At 44.5% G+C, this 13,703-nt stretch overlaps 1 protein-coding gene and 1 long non-coding RNA gene across 3 annotated transcripts in view; one reads left to right on the top strand and one right to left on the bottom strand.

Moving 5' to 3' along the window:
* The window catches only part of Alk (ALK receptor tyrosine kinase), a 716,558-nt gene that overhangs the window by 413,499 nt on the left and 289,356 nt on the right, over positions 1-13,703 (top strand). The gene's annotated exons all lie outside the window — the stretch shown is intronic.
* Positions 1-13,703, bottom strand: part of LOC128115491 (uncharacterized) — a 65,107-nt gene that overhangs the window by 10,330 nt on the left and 41,074 nt on the right. The window contains exon 7 of one of the 2 annotated variants that reach the window (XR_008220170.1): positions 2,797-3,965. The exons of the other annotated variant lie outside the window; for it this stretch is intronic. This is a non-coding gene — a long non-coding RNA (uncharacterized LOC128115491). Of the gene's footprint in view, positions 1-2,796; positions 3,966-13,703 lie in introns of those variants that run through there. 2 annotated transcript variants of the gene reach the window in all.

Below are 13,703 nucleotides of genomic sequence, written 5' to 3'. Positions count from 1 at the left end.
ATGGCAGCAAGGAAGAAAAATGAGCAATGCTGGAGCTTGAGTGATTCAGAGCAATCCATTGAGGAAGAGAAGGAAGACTTGGAAGGACTGGGGGATTTACAGAAAGGGGAGGTGTTCTGGAAAGATCAAGAATAACTAAAATAAAAGATGTGAGGTAGGGATGTCCTTGTCCCTTTGAATCAGGAGAAGATTTCAGGAAAAGTCAAGTGGGAAAGAGAACTTGAAGGATTCCCAGAGGGTAGACAATGGGTAGTGAGAATCAGGGTTAAGTCCTGATGCTAAGGAGAACACCCTCGAGAAAGGCTGGAGATCCTGGAGTTAGAGATGCATGGAGTGCAGTGGACAGGAATCAGAGTTGAGTGGAATCCTGGTTCCTTTGAGCTTAGAGCCCCTATGTGTGTGTAAGGAGACAAGTAGGCCCCGAGACAAGGAATGCTCGGCTTCTGGTACCCAGGAGGAAGAAAACAGATGGAATATCTACAAAATTAGGGGTGAGGCAGGTCAGCAGCAGGATACAGGTATAAGCTTCCATGTGCAAGCATGAACACAGCTAATGCCAACATCCGTGAAGTCCAGAATGGATGACCAGGAAATCAGGATTCAAGGTAGCTTGGAGTGCATGAAGCAACCAGAGGCAAGTCATGATGAGGAGAAGAATGAGAGCTAGGATGGTCAGAAGGAAAGGAACACTGGGCAGGGAGGAACTTTGGATTCTGAAAGCATGAAACACAGCAAAAGGGGAGGGAACAGTCCAAGAGACATGATGGAAAGAGGGGCACCATTCAAGTTTAAATCACGGAACTGTTAGGACCCCAATGTTTGAGGGAGGTTGAGATGTTTCTGGCAATGGCAAGAGCTGATGAGGTAGAGACAGATGTTAGATGAGTAAGAACAGCAGCTGTGGAGACAGTAAGAGGTTTGTTTGCTTGGCCAGATAGAAAGAGAAAAAAAGCTTATAGAGAGCTAGAGTGTAGGTTGGCATGGCTGGGAAGACAGGAGGATGCACCAGGACAGGGAGGGAGGGAGGGAAGGAGGAAGGGAGAGAGGGAGGGAGGGAAGGAGAGAAGGAGTCAGCCTGGGGTCACTAGCTCATGTCTCAGAGGGAGAGCTCCTGCTCCTCATGTGCAGATCTGCCAGTCAGAATCCTGGGCCTCCTTTGACAGTCAGCCTCGTGGACCTAGTAATGAGCAGTAAGCCTTTTCTGTACTCAAAGGAGGAATGGGCTTCCCCAGAAGAGGGCTCACTGTGGAGGAAGGTAAGGACACCCAAAGAGGAATGGAGGATGGAAAGGGAAAGCTGGAGTTGGGATTCTGGATCTGAGCAATAATGAGGAACAGCTGGGTGGCAGAGCTGCTTGGAACTGTGGACCAGGATCTAGAGTGGCATCAAGATGGCGTATGTGGGGACAAAATCATCAGAACTCGGTGTTTGTGAAGCAAGTTGGCCTTCTCAGCCTGAACCCGAAGACCCTCAAGGATGCTAGGGAGGCATGTGGGTGTTGAATGCTTGAATGCCACAGGACTAGGGTCACTAGCTCATGTCTCAGAGGGAGAGCTCCTGCTTCTAATGTGCAGATCTGCCAGTCAGAGTCCTGGGCCCTCCTTTGACAACTGGGCTCGTGGACTTATTAATGAGCAGTAAGCCTTTTCTATACTCAAAGGGGGAAAAGCTTGCCCTGCAACTTGGACTCACTTGCTACCAAATAAGAGTGGTTAAAACAAGGAATCACCCCAGCTTTGTGCGCTCCTGTGAATCTGTGTCCGCGGCCTTGTCCTGCCCCTGTTTCTGCCTGTGTTCAATTAGGATGATGATCCAACTCTGAATTCTCTTCGTTGGTGGGAGGAAAGGCACTCATTAGGAAAAAGCAAAAGCCCTTAGCTGAATAATAATGTCTCTATGTACTTATCTCAATCAGAGCGGCTGTGAGCACAAAAAGCTCCTTCTTGCAAATTAGAAAGAAAAAAAAATCCTCTAGCTCTCAGCAGTCAAGAGGAAAGACAAATGATCACAAGTCCCTGACTTGGCGAGTTTAGCTTCCTCTCCCTCCTCCTGCAGAGGGGCCCTTGTACAGGACCCAAGCTGCCCAAGGGGTGCCCATGCCTCTGATTTCAGCCATCATGACAAGCAGAGAGATGATTGACAGACAGCAGCACACTGTTCCCATTTTACAGATGTGGAAACCAAAGCGCTATAGCTGCAGTAAGTTCCCTGTATCCACAGACTCTGCCCCCACATACCCAGCATGCTCTGATTCCTGGAAAAGGCCACATTTCACCACTAGTCTACTTTCATTTCTGCCTATTTACATCACTAAATGTGCTTCCTTGCCCAAAAAGCTTAACACTTAATGAAGGATGTCTTTCCCTCCACCTCAGCCCTAGAATGCCTGCTTCCTCCTCTTGCTTCTCAAACCATATTTGGACATTAATCATATTACCCACAGCCAAAATGCCATCTCATGTGGAAAGAATATAGCTGTAATATTAGGATGGCATGGAATAAACACTAAAACCCATAATTCTTTATCATCATCTCAGCTCCCATCTGCACTTACTGAAATACATTTGGCCAAATGAGGAGGTGGGTGGGTAGAAAATGAATCCTTAAAGAAGTTAATAGTAATAGCATAAGAAATTGCATTTTGACTCATGATATTACTTATTATAAGTGATAGTATTATAAGGATTTAAGAAGCTCTCAATTAGTTTTGTGTTTTTGGACTTAGGAAGAAAGGGAAAAAATAAATTTACTTTCTGGACCAAGAGAGCAATAATCATTTTATGACTATATTCATTTTCTTAGCCTCTGATGAAAAAGGTGACCAGGGACTAGTTATAACAAATGATCATGCCTTATTTTTCAAGGCCCCCTACATGACCAAAACAGTATGGTTTGTGGATTTCCCACATGAACGGAATATTGAGCTTACAATGAAGAGAAAGATTGTGTTTTCAAGGGATTTTCTCTCTTGATAGGAGTTCAGGGCCTTGACACATAAAAGAATTAAAATGAGTTTCACAGATTTACAAGTTGCCGTCCGGCACTGATTTGTAGAAAGTGAACAGAGCTTGGGTTTGCAGAGCTTTACAGAGGAAAGAAGCGAGACCAGTAAGTTGAGGTCGGTGGGGCTGCAAGCTGAGCTGCTGAAATAGCGAGCTCAGTGTCTGACACAGACCAAGGCTCTGCTCACGCTTGGTCAGTGAATCAAGACAGAGCGCAGGCAAGAGGAGGAATCCAGGCATTGCCAATGAGGGGGATGGGGTGTGGTGACAGGGAGTGTGCTCAGGAAGATCTTGTGAAGGTTTCATGTCCTCACACACTGACTGTAGCTGGAAGTTTTCCTGTGTCCTGCCCGGCCCTGAGGTCCTGCAGCCACTTATAAAATAATCACTCAGAGGGTACTAATTACCAACTGTATGGCCTATGGCAGGCTTCTTGCTAGCTAGCTCTTTCATCTTAAATTTACCCATTTCTATTAATCTATGCATCACCATTTGTTCCATGGGTTTACCTGCATCCCATTACATGTTGCTCCTTGGACGGCAGTTTGGCATCTCCCCTTACTCTCCTCTCTCCTCTCACTATTTCCCTTGGATTTTCCTGCCTGGCTCCATTCTGCCCTGCCATAGGCCAGCGCAGCTTTATTTATCAACCAATCAGAGAAAGACACATTCACAGCATACAGAAAAACATCCACAGCAGCTAACCATCACCATCCTTTGCCAGGCCTTGTAGATTCATCTTTTAACAAAACCTGGAAGTCCTGTGGCATCCCTCCCTGGCAAAGGCAGTGGATGGAGACTGCCATATCATCTCCATTTGGTGGGCAGCAGTTTTCTGGAACATGATGTGTTGCAACCAGGCTTGGCAGGAAAGGAAGCCATGTTGGTTGTTGAAGTCTTCCATGATCAGAGAGTGTTGCTGGACCTCCGGCAAACATTTACCATCTCTACTTTTAAGGATGCCTATCAATTGAACCAGAAAGCTAGAGTCGAATTAAAGAATTTTCATAAACCACATTCTTGCTTTTGATAAACCGCAGACTTTTTTTTAATATGCGATGTTAAGAGAAGGCCTATAGTATTAGGAAAAGTATTCTTTCTTCAAGACACAAAACCTTCATTTGTTGTAAACTTGTCCTTAACATATTTTTATAGGGCAAACTACCCTACTATCATCTCCTGGAAAACTGTCACAAAATCACAAAATCTGTGGCAACTCGGATGGAAATCCCTTAAATGTGACATCATTGCACAGGTCTATCTACACAATAGACTTGAAGCTGGTTTTGAATTCATGTTGTATGTTGTATGTGTTTGACATGCACAGTATATTCTTAATGAAAAAGCGAGTTGCAGAGAAAAGTAAGTTTTCACAGGACCTTAAATTTTTCTAAAAGCATTTAGAACTTATATAGTAAATAATGGTCAGAAAGGCTGTTAATGAGCATATACTGTCCTTAAATCAGAGATGAGCTCTGCATTGAGTCACTATAATGTTTTATACTGTATAAAGTACATTGCACTCTTTCAACACTTCACATGTGTTATTTCATTGAATTCCTACATGTGGCGCCACGGTACATTCCTGACATAAGGAAGAAGAACTGGGCAGGGAGAAGAGACCCCGGTGTGGGAATTATACGATGCTTCTACCTTTTAAAAAAAGAATGTGAGGTGATACACGTTTACTCAAGTAAGCTTAGAATAACTGAACCTGAAATGCGCATTTCATTATTTAATTTATCAGCCTCTCCAGCAGACATCCTAAATCATAGCTCCATTCATTGGATGTGCCCGCATAATTAATTATATCTCGAAACCCCCGATAGCATTTTCCAGGGACTAAGCAGGGGGAAAAAAGACTAAACACAAGAAAACAGAAAAATCTGGGTCAATTTCCTGTACCGTCATCATTGGCTCCTTTGATTAGAGTCCTGATTTCTCTCTAGCTGAATGACACAGGGTAAATCACTTCTCGAATTTCTCTACTGTCAAAACGAGGTTGGACCAGGTGACCTTTATCACTCAAGGACCCAAGAGAAGAGAAATGACACATTCAAATACAATAACTTGAAGAGTCTTTATGAAGGTATGGGCTGGGTAAGAAAACTACCAACAGAGAGCAGTTGTCCAGGGCTGATGGCCTCAGACAGGCCATCACTAGGTCAGGCCTGAAGGGACAAGCATGTTTATTAGAACCCAGAGGGAAATGTGTTTAGGAGAAGCTAGCTGAGGAGGGGCAGAGATCTTTGGTCAGGGACACACTGTGAAATGCCACAGTAAAGAGACTGGAGGAAAATAATGTACCAATGGCACATGCCAATCTTCTGCTATTCCCAGCTAGAAACCAGAAAATAAGCAAGCCACGATGCATTCTATCTCAGCAGCACAGCCTCCTGCATTAACGGGAAGAACAGAGAGGAAGCAGCAGGAAGTATCTAGCATGTCCCCAATTCCATCCCAGTGCTTATGAACTTAATTAAGGTGCATTAAACTTCTCATGGTGCTGAATGTTAGATGTAGTAGAGAACTTTCTGTTTAGTGTGTGTGTGTGTGTGTGTGTGTGTGTGTGTGTGTGTGTGTGTTAACATACTGATAAGTTGGAAGAATACAGCATATAGAACAGTCTGCCATAGCAGGAGAGCAAATTATACTTATGGAATGAATAAATGCATGAATGAAAATAGTTCCAGCTGAGACCTAATAGCATGGAGCTCTGAGAATACAGACAACATGTACACGCATATGCCGTCTCTAGAAAGCTTTTTGGTTTTCTCACAACAGTAGGGAGTCAACCCTAGGACTTCAGCCATAGACAGAAGGCGTTGAGCCTCCCACAGTGTCCCATTCTAGTGTCACTGAAGGCCAAGCAGACCTGGAATCCAAAGGTTTGATGTTTGGGTTGGCTTGAAAAGGGAAGCTAGTCCATTCCACTTTGGATGTTCTAGGCTGACTTGCCTGAAGCTGCAGAGGGACCCAATGGACCAGGTGCCCATGATGACAGAGCAGAGCCTCTGTTAGAGCCACGCCTAGGCTGGCCTTCCCTCAAGACCCTCCAGCACTGTCTTGCCCTGGGACCACCTCATGTTGTTAAAACTCTCAGCAAGTGTAATGCTATTAAAGACTCTCAAAATTTTTGTTATGAATTTCACCTGGAGTTGCTGTCAAAGACTTTTTGTAATCCCCCTCACCCCATCTCCAGCATCAGAGACCCTGGAGTGGCCTTGTACTGGCTCTGGAGACCTCCAGGCTGTGCCTTGATACTGTCCTTGCTGCAGATAATGATAAAGGTGAATGTTCTCTGAATGCCGCACCTTTGGGGTAAAAGCTCTGACCCAGGAAACCTCATATACCACATTCCAGCCAATTTCCCCCAATTCACCAAGTTGGGAAGTCTGCTTGTGGTTCATGTAAGGACACTGACTGAGGCAGAGCTCTTGGGCACTGGGTAACTTGCCCAAGCATCCAGGACAAGTCAGCTGAAAGCCCAGTGTGTCCTGCCTCCCTTCTGCTCTGTCAGAACAAGGACAGTCAAGAGCAGAAAGACCATATAAACACATACATACACATACACCCCCCCACACACACACACACACATCCTTGTTTGGTGCTATTTTATCCAGGAAATGATGGCTTTGCAAAGAGATCCTTGGATGTAGTGGACACATCCTAGAGTCTTTACATGGTACCTCCCAAAGAGCCTCCTGCTTATTTGCAAAGTGCCCCTCTGGATCTAGGTGTCAGAGTCCAGAAGGAAATGAACATCACTTCTCCTTCCCACTACTTTGAGTAGTGGGAATTATTCCTATTATACAGATAAGAAAACTGAGGCTGATCCGTGGAGTAAGAATAAAGTCAGTCTTTTTTTGAAAGTTTTCATTTTTTCACTACAATGTTCCCCTCAGAAAACACAGGGGAACATTGGAGACTACCACTTTCAACCTCTCCCTGAGGCAGAGACCTAGAAACATCCTGAGAAGGACTTGGGCTTGGGCTACAATCCCAAGACAGCTCACTCTGTTATGAGACCCCCACGGTGTGATGTATATGCCTTTGGTTGGGCCTGTGTTGGGAAACAGAGTTAGAGGATGAAGGGAGACCAAGACTTGGAACAAAAGAGTTGTCAAGGCAACTGGAGATGCCAGAATCTCCGAGTTAAGCTCTGGGAGGGAGCCATATGAAAATTTGATGGGTCAGGCTGCCTGTCTTTGTCTCTGTGTTAGATAAGTATGTATGACAGGCCAGGGACAGGGGACATAGAGACATTAATCCACACTCCTCGCTGTTCATGATTAGTAACTACAAATCCACTCAATAATGTTATCAACTAATCCACATCTATCTCATTACTCAGAAAGAGCAGGAAAGATTTCATCGAAAGCCAAGATGAGATGCATACTCTCCACTGCGTTTCCCCCACCTGCCACATACCAGGCCTATCAGAATAGGGAAATGAGATGGGTTCGCAGGCACTCCCGGTTCTGCATTTACCGACAGTGGCTTTCCAGGGATCCCCGCATGCTTTGTAAAAACGCTCCCCAACCATCTGGCTAGAAATCTGTATTTAAATTTGGTCAAGGATCTATGCCAATGTTCCCACTGTGAAGTTGATGTTTTAAACTAGGAACTTACCTACACTGAATCTGCAGCCAACGCGTACATAGTGAGACAGCTGCAGGTTCCCTCCCTGGCTTAGACAAGCACACCTTTGTGGAACACCTGGTCTCAAATGTCATCCTTCAGAACCTTTACTGACAACATTTTCCTACCTATGTTCTTGGGTTCATTCCTAGACAGAATACTGGACCAGGTGAAGTCGTGAAACTTGGGTTAAGAGGCTACTATGTATTAGGCACTGGAAATACCAAGGGCTGAATAAATTCTGGTGTAGGTCAATGTGGATTCTTATCTTGAAGCAATATTTCTTTCTTTCCACTCATAATGCTTTTCTCTCTCTCTCTCTCTCTCTCTCTCTCTCTCTCTCTCTCTCTCTCTCTCTCTCTCTCTAAGCAACCCTGGCCCAAACATGCCATCTCTTCTCTCCCCAAAGGCAAGGACTATGTACGCTTATTTCTCAGGGTGTTCCCCCTGGCTGGCCCCAAGTCTTCCATAGAAAACACCGTCAAATACATATTTTTTGCAGTGATAACAATGTTGATCACAGGTTGCTGCCAAAAGAAACAGCCCAGAGCTAAACAATTTCAGATTCAGAAAGAAGAAATTATGGAAACACATTAAATATAGGATTGCTGATTAATATGATTAAGTATTTAAGCAGGCCCTGCAAGACCGTAATTTGAAATGGCAACAATAGCATATTCTTCTGCTTAGACCAAGGGTGATATTTTACATGATTAGGTTTTGATTAATCCTACTGGTTATATATTTCATTTACAGCCTATACGTTTCTCCTTAAGGGTTTAATTGATGGTACATTTTATAAGCATTAGCATTGCTGTTACGTAAATGAATTTTCAGCGTTCAGTTCACCTTTAAGATAATTAAATTAAGTGTGGTTAGCGAAGGACAGGAGACACCTATGGAAAGCCCCAGAGACACATTTGGCTCGTTCAGACGTGGAGGAGGCTTTCTCTGCCTCTCCTTCTTCTAGGTTCTCTGCAGCCACCCTGTTAGTCACTGTCGTCTCTCCTCTCCTGCTGGCACTAACTAATGTGTCAGTTAAAGAAGGAGTCATGTTGAGCGAAGTAACAACCTGTTTCATAAACAAGCCCAGCTGCTTCCAGGGGAAGCCAGAGGGACCTGCGCTCCTTGCTGAGACGTTCCACTCCTCAATTTGTTGAATTGTGTTCTGATTCGGGTGGGATAATGTCGCTCGTGATACGTATATTCAACATGAATTTAAAATCAAAACTCAGCTGTCAGGCCTGGGAGATCAAGGTGATGAAGTTTCCTTTGCCTGCCTGCCGAATGAGGAAGGAAAATGTCTACTTTTCATGGCAGCGTAGGGCTGGGCAGATGGCCCAGTGGGTAAAAGCGCTTGCTGTGCGAGCAAAAGGACCCGAGTTCTAATCCCAAGAACCTGGAAGTCAGACAGGGGAACATGAGTATCTGTACTCCCAGTGCTTCTACGGCAAGATGGGAGGCAGAGACAGGAGGATGACCTGAAGCTCCAGGGCCAGGGAACCTGGTGGATGAAGAAGAAGAACAACAAAGAGATCGTCTCTACCATGGCGGAAAGTGAAGATGGAGGCCTGAGGTTGTCCTCTCAACGCAACGCATACACTGTGGCTTCTACCCAACCACATTCATATGAGCGCACACACACACATGCACACGCACACACACATGCACACGCACACGCACAGACAAATGCACACCAACAATAACGACAGCATCGCTGGATGACAGGCAGGCTTGGCTTTCGTGGTGGTTTGAATGTGAATGTCCGTCCACGGGCTCATGTGTACACCGGATCTCCAGCTGGTTTGTGCTCTTTCAGATTCAGATTGTGGAATCTTTTGGAGATGCAGCCTCCCCTGAAGGAAGTAGGTCACTGGGGACGGGCCTTGAGGCTTTACAGCCAGGCACTACTTCGTGTTCATTCTCTGATGCCTTACCTACCTCATGCTGCCTCATGCTGTGTGGCCACGTCTTCCCTGCCATGAAGGACTAAACACTTCTTAAACTGGGGTGCAGAACAAACCCTTCTTCTCTTAAGTTGCTTCTTGGATTGTTGTGTTCCCACAACAATGAGAAACTAGTACAGCTTCTGTCCGATTCAGTCCATTCATTCATTTATTCAACATATACTTGAACACATGCTGTGGCCCACACTGTGTCCTAGGCACCGAGGAAACAGCAGCGGATCAGACAAAAACAAAAAAACAAAAACAAAACCTGATTCCGCCTGTGATCTGAACCTTCACCCTAGCTGCATATCATGCTGGATCTGTCTTTTCAATTCACTGAGCCTTCACTTCCTCACCCCTACAATGGGCATTTGAAGAATAACATTAAAAGAACAAAGTATGATAGTGTTTGTCAAATGGTTATAACAAATATCTCAATTCCCACATCCGGGGATCCTCAGAGAGCCCTGAATAGAACTGAGGGGTCCATTAACTTAATCGATAAAAATACATCCTTGTTTTCTCACTAACTCAAAGTTGGCGTTGCTCCAATTGTGACTGTAGACAGCAAACCTGCTATTCAGTACCAGTGGGCTGCGGGTTTTGTCACTAATGGAAATTAGACGACAGGTGTTGCAGGCCTCTTGAAATACTGCTACCTTCATTGCTACTTCAAAATTACCAATGTTATTAGATCTGCCACGAGATGGTGTTATTTAATGCATTAATAAAGAATCATATATATTACTGTATCATAACTTTTTATAGCCGTATTTCAGTATCATTTCAGATAAGTGTATTTCAATGTGATTAGTTTCCTTTGTGGTTCTCTATACTTGAAAAATATTCATCTAAGAAGGAGCCTACAGGTCTCCTTAGACTGCCCAACAGGTTTATGACTTCCCCAAAAGGAAAGAAATGCCTGACTCAGAGTCTCCCTCAGTGTTTTCCACACTTGCACATGTTTGGGGACCCCTTGAAGGGTTTGTGGAAACAAATTGCTGCCTCCCCAGCTCCTCCCCGACTTCCCAAGTTTCTGGCTCAGCAGGTCTGGGTCGAGGCCTGATCATTTGCCCCTCTGCCACGTTCCCAAATGAGCCTAATGCTACTGATTCAGAACTCTCAGAAGCACTGACCCACGAATTAATAGCTCTTTAAATGTCCTCCTCTATGCTGCCTGGACACATGAGCACTTGCATGGCATGAGGGTGCTACCAGATGACCTGGAACAACATGTTAACCTGTGATTTGAGCCTGCTACTGTACATGCTGAGTTTCGGCTCCTCTTCCACCCTGACCAAGATCATGTGACCCTACTGCTTGCAGGCTGAGTCCCCACTCTCCATACGTAGCTCCAGTGATTGGCAGTGGCAATTCTGTGACTTAGCCTCAAGGTACACTTGCTGCCTACTGATTCTAACCCCTTGTCCAGCGTTCCCATAGAGCAGTGTTTCTCAACTTTCCTAACCCTGAGACCCTTTAAGACAGTTCCTTATGTTATAGTGACCCCCTCCCAACCATAAGATTATTTTTGTTGATACTTCATAACTGCAATTTTTACTACTGTTATGAATTGTAATGTATGTGTTTTCCAGTGGTATTAGGTGACCCCTGTGGAAGGGTTATTTGACCCCCAAAGAAGTCATGACCTCCAAAGAAGTCAACCCCCAAAGAAGTCAGGTTGAGAGCCGCTGCCCTGAGGATACCTGTTTTTACATGGTAGATGAGTCTTTAACTAGTCTAGTCTCTACTAGACAACAGTCTACCCCCTGAAGGACAATGACCATGTCCTAGTACTTTCTGGATTCCCACTTTCGTATGTTTATGAGAATGACTGGCTACTGTCTTCATGTTGGATCTATTTCTCCTTTCCAGGGACTACTTTCCTTTCAGAATAACTTCATATCCAGCCATTTATTGCATGTGCCTGAGATACCATATCTCAATCATTTCCCATGGTTTGGTACCAGAGACAGCCTATATATTAGAGTAGGTGCCTGGGGTCCAAGTGTCAGCTCATCTTGGTTAGTCCACCTGCTAGAGTTCACTGTGGCATGACCTATTACAGTCAAGATAACACGTTTGTCATGCTTGACTATTGGGGTAAGAGCAAGCATCAGATTAATACGCCATCTTTGGAAAAGCTTATACACTTGAAGACTATTGAACTCAATTAATCATTCATTGCATATCTATTAAGCATAAGGCATCATGCCAAGCTTTGAGAACAGAACAAAAGCCAACTAAAGTGCAGACTTTGTTTTAAAAATGCTTAGGCTAATATGAGATATGAACATATAAATAAATAATCTCTGTCTCCATTTATCTCCTTTGCATTTCCATTCACATAGTTCTGCTTCAGTTAATAGAGCATCTTAAATTCTGCTTTCAATAGAGTTTTTACAAAGCCAAATGGTCAGTTTGGGGTTCTCCTTTCTCAGCCTTAGACCTTTTGCTGCTTTCTGTCCTAAAGATCACCAGTGCTGAGCTGGCTAAATTGTCACCCTCTACTCTGCACTGTTAAACCACACTAATGAGCTTGCATAGACAACAGCCTTCTCAAATGGAGGGAGGCCAGGCTGTGATTGCAGTGTGCCGCCAACTCTATGTTCTGCAGAATCTCCCTACTTCCAATGTCTGCATCTCCCTTGCAAGCTACCTCATACATATGAAGTTCTACTGTGACAGAACACTTTAACATTCTCTCTACAGACCACTGTTACCAAAGCAGAGGTGGAGATCATGAGGAAATTATGGAGGGTTAGATTGCCCGACATCATTGTTTTTCCATTCTTGGCTTTTTCAACCAACTTCAGCAAAATGTATGAAAAATGATCATGAAGGCTCTCTGGAATCTTCCCAATACTGTCTTGCCCAAGCCAACCCCACTGCTTCAAAGTCATCAGTCATATCAGGGAAACTGCTTGACATACCCTGAACTAATGCTGTTCTGCTCCGGCGCTGCTGTGATTAATTAGACTTTTAGGAGAGCTGGTGAGTCATCCCGTGTTCCGGTCTCAGTTTGGGGGGTTAGGGAATGACCCCAGCATCCTGCTGAATACAGTAGTGTGATGAAACACTACTTATATAACAGGAACCAGGCACCCAGTGGAGCAAGTGACAGACTATTAAAGAGCAAGTAACAGGAACTTTTCAGTTGTCTGAAAGCAGCCTTAAAAGACTGCAGGACTGTTCACATAGCACATACTGTTATCACCTGCTTTGTCCCAAAAACCTGTCCTGGAGTTACCTAGAACTCTATATGGGGTGATAGCTGCTGCTATGAAGGTGACACCCAGAAGACAGACAGAATGTAAAGGGATGCTTTTAGTAGTCTTTCTTTTGGGCCACAAATCATGACATAGAAACTTATTACTAGTTATGAATGTTTGGCCTTATCTTAGGCTCATTTCTTGCTAGCTCTTATACCTTAAATTAACCTGTTTCTCTTCATCTACATTTTGCCTCAGGGCTTTTTACCTTTCTTTCTGTATGTCCTACTCTGTGTCTGTCTAGCTGGTGGCTATCTGGCTGACTGGCCTCAGACATCTCCCTCTCTTTCTCCCTCATTCTCTCGAGCCTAGATTCCCCCCTCCTTATTTTTTTTCTGCCCGCCAGCCCTGCCTTATCCCTCTACTACCTAGCTATTGGTCGATCAGCTTTTTATTAGACCAATCAGGTGCCTTAGGCAGGCAAGGCAACACATCTTTACACAGTTAAACAAATGCAGCCTAAACAAACGCGACACACCTTTACATAGTTAAAGAAATTTTCCATAAGAGACATTAGTGTGTGTCTCTGCGTGTGCAGGGGATGCTTGACTTTTATAGGGACCAACAAGGAAAAGGCAGATGAACTGAGCAAAGAAGATGAAGTAATCCCAACCACACGGAGCTCTCACCTTTTGCCTATGGGATGAGTTCCATGACCAAAACGCAAGGTGGCAGAGGGTAGGATAGACACTTGGGCTGTGAGCTCTGGATCTAGCTCTGTGTTTGTGGCCCTGATTATATCTCATATGTTATGCCAGGTTGCCACACATTACACATTTTCACGGATTAACCAGTTCAAACACAGTCCTTTCTCCCATGAAGGTATAAAATCCCAAATA

This window comes from Peromyscus californicus, unplaced genomic scaffold (genome assembly GCF_007827085.1).
Source record: "Peromyscus californicus insignis strain IS unplaced genomic scaffold, ASM782708v3 Scaffold_1__1_contigs__length_55948999, whole genome shotgun sequence".
In the NCBI taxonomy this organism is placed as follows: Eukaryota; Metazoa; Chordata; class Mammalia; order Rodentia; family Cricetidae; genus Peromyscus; species Peromyscus californicus.
Note: the sequence above shows the minus strand (reverse complement) of the source record. Positions and strands in the feature narration are given on the sequence as shown.